This window comes from Aplysia californica, unplaced genomic scaffold (genome assembly GCF_000002075.1).
Source record: "Aplysia californica isolate F4 #8 unplaced genomic scaffold, AplCal3.0 scaffold00010, whole genome shotgun sequence".
NCBI classification, from domain to species: Eukaryota; Metazoa; Mollusca; class Gastropoda; order Aplysiida; family Aplysiidae; genus Aplysia; species Aplysia californica.
The window spans coordinates 399964-403467 of record NW_004797280.1 but is presented as its reverse complement, the minus strand read 5'-3'; the positions used below and the strand labels follow the sequence as shown (position 1 = coordinate 403467).

At 40.0% G+C, this 3504-nt stretch overlaps 1 protein-coding gene across 1 annotated transcript in view; it reads left to right on the top strand.

Annotated features, from left to right (window-relative positions):
* LOC101863708 (universal stress protein PHOS34) overlaps positions 1 to 3504 on the top strand; it is a gene marked incomplete in the record, with an annotated part of 33059 nt that overhangs the window by 8428 nt on the left and 21127 nt on the right.

Here is a 3504-nt window from a genome sequence, read left to right as displayed (position 1 = left end):
TATGTGTTTATATATAATATATATTATACGGTGCAATCCAAAGCTTACAAATCTTCTCATGAAGTAACAGAAATACAAGCATAACTCATATTATGCGTTCCTTGCCCATTCATGAGTCAGCCAGCCATGAAGTTCAAAGCAAACTGTCGTGTCCCCTAATCCTCTCATAGACCATGCTTGGTGAGCTGTGACTGACCGTTGGCAGGTATTGACCATTGCTAGGAACTGCAGGCCTTATGAATGTCCTCGCTTCCTTCCTTGTTTGCTGGAACTAAGTTGTTTTACCTTTTTTTTGGGGTAGTCCGGGGATGTTTTCAGTTCATATGTTGATGGCTACAGAAGAGAGATTTGAGCAAAATACAGCCCGTTCAGCAACTATGTGACAGAAAAGTATTATTTGGATGCCTAAAGCGTGTACTTAGGGTTAGAGAGACAAGGAACAGTACTGCACAGAACTGACACAAAAGAAAATGAACTGATTTTTACCTGGAATTCCAACTAAATCCTGTAGTGTCACTTATGGTTGCCTGTGAAAAATAGTGTGAATAAAAATCCTGTTGGGCGAATCAGGCAATGCATTTGGAACAGAAACGATCGAGTATACATCTAAGACAAAAAGACTATAAGTATTTGTTCAATGTACATGAAAAAGACAATAATCGTTCAATGCATACGATATATTTGAAAAAAAAATTAAAAAGTTAATAATTGTTCAATACAAATTTGAAAAGACAATAATTGTTCAATACACATCTAAAAAACCAACAACAATTTTGTTCAATGCCTATGAACTAGGTAAGTGGTGTCAGCACTGCTGAAAAAGAATGAATGCTACTTTCAAACAACGATAAAACAGTTCTTCGTCAAGTGGGACGACAATGGAAAGGAGGTGAGTTTGGTAACAGGGAAAGAGGGATAGGAGGGGGAGCAGGTGCAGGTGGGAGGTGAGAGGTCACCAAATAATATCCCCTTTAATGACTATTTTGTTGTTGCTGACATCCATAGCTCTTCTAAAAGAATAAGGTGTTTCCCGTTCTGATTCGTTAATTTCCTGTTCTTGAAGTAATAGATGAATGGCCACTTGTAAAATATTGTCTCGTTAGAGTGAGTGACCAGTAGATTTCTACGTTCATGTTGGCACTCTTAAGGTAGTGGGGCAAATTTGGCATTAAAAAAATTTGAGTTTCACCTCATGTCAAGCTTTTTGGAATGCAATTCTTATATTGCTTTTGGAGATAAAAATATCAATCAATCTTGTAGAAAAGTTGCATAAATATTCTGTTATTGAGGGAGGTTGGAGTCGCCTGGTATCAGGAGTAATATTAGCGAGAAAATGGCTACCTCAGTTGGCGACTTCCAAAACTTGAGTGTCCTTGGAAACAGCAAATTTACATATTTTTTTGGGTGCCTTTGATCTACAGCTTATAGTAAAATCAACACAGAAACATGTTTTTAAATAAACATAAAAGATATTGAGTCAAAAATAAAAAATCGATAAAAGTTGCCCAACGGGCGGTAAAATGTTGATTTCTTCGACTTCATTATTTTGATGAGCGCCTGATTTCACCACATTTGAAAATGTTGTCGTAGTAGGCTTCAGGTCCCACACGAGTGAAACATTGTGAATCGGTATAGGTCAACGTCCCCATTAACACCATCAGGTTATTTAAGAGACGGGATCTCCGAGTTTAACTTCCATCTCCGAAAGGACCGAGCCAAGTGGGACATTCGTGTAAAGTGCGTTTCCCAAGGACACAGCGTCGGACGGAGCTGAGGCTCGAACTCCCGATCCCGCAATCTCACGATTACGAGTACCGTAGCCTAACCACTGGGCTACCAACGCCACTCTCACAAGAGTAATCAGTTTGATAATAAAGATTATACTATAAACTCTTGTGATTCATAAGTTCAAATCCTAATAGTCCTGATTTCACTCGTCTTTATTGGAATATCATGCCAATGCCGTTGTTTATGTTGAACAAGGAACAAACAAAGCCCCCCCCCCCCTCCAACCCCACTGTCACTTTTCCAATCAGTTGTCAGAAACAGACTCACGGTCCATGAGCGGAAAGTGCCAATCCTCTTAGCACGGTACCACACTACGACATGCAAGTAACAGTTGGCCAACGGTTGTCGATGGGTTGTGGGCAATGGGAGTAAAAAAAGGAGCCGACCGTACTCATCAACGCCATAGCCTTACTCACCCTGCATTGTATAGTTATAGGCCACGAACAATAAACACTTTCTATCTATCTATCTATCTATCTTATATGCATATGTATGCGCTCGTCTCCGAAGCAGAAAGTCCGGTTTCTAGCCTCGGTTAGGACTCGGGATTTTTTTTGCCCCCTCCTGCTCACCCAGCAGTAATGGGTACCTGACTTCGACTTCGAGTTGGGGAAGTAAAGGCGGCATGGAAAGGAACTGGCCACCCTACCACAATATGCCGAATGCTCAGGAAATTGTCTCACTAACAAGGCAGTCCCCAATGTCCGGATCGGACGCGGGAACAACTTCACTTTATATAAATATATGGAAAGCACTATTCCCAGTGACACTGGGGATAGGCCCAGAAACTATTCCCAGTGTCACTGGGAATAGGCCAAGGAACCACTGACAAGAGGGCCTAGGGCAGAATTGTTCCCAGTGTCATTGGGAATAGACCCAGAAACTATTCCCAGTGACATTGAGAACAGACAGGCCCATTGGGCCTAGATCTATTGTTTCCACACTGATCTATATGGGCATGATGGTGATGGGTTACTAAATACTAGACTAGATCTATCTGTATCTAGTGTAGATCTAGATTATAGATCTAACTAAACTAAAGTAGATTCTGGTGTGTGGAAGAATTTTTTTTAAAGAAAAAGGAATGATCGTTCTATGCTTGCTTGTTATTCAGTGGTAATTTAAATGTACGTGTGAATCTAGATCTACTGAGAACAGACAGGCCCATTAGATCTATTGTTTCCACACAGATCTATATGGGCATGATGCTGATGGGTTACTAAATACTAGACTAGATCTAATGCAGATCTAGATCTAGATCTTGATTCTAGATTTTACTAAACTAAAGTTGATTCTGGTGTGAGTGGAAGAATTTTTTAAAGAAAAAGGAATGATCATTCTATGCTTGCTTGTTTTTCGCAATCGTAATATAAATGTACGTGTAGATCACGATCTACATAAGGATTTTCGAGACCTCGGTACAGGACAGGTAGAAATCCTTCCCCATTCTTCTTTCTTTTAGATCTAGATCTAGATCTAGTTCTTGTTCTAGTTCTATATCTAGATCTAGACCTTTTCTTCGGTCAAGTCTAAGCCCTAAGTAAGACAAAGAGAAGAGAACAAAAGTAGGCTGAACTGAAGTGAGAAGAGGAAGAGAGTCTACAATGCAAAGACTTCTGATTTTTTTAAATGCAAAAGAGTTCCGTTGTCACTGGGAATAGTTTCTGTACCTATCCCCAGTGTCACTGGGAATAGTCACTTCGAATATATATATAT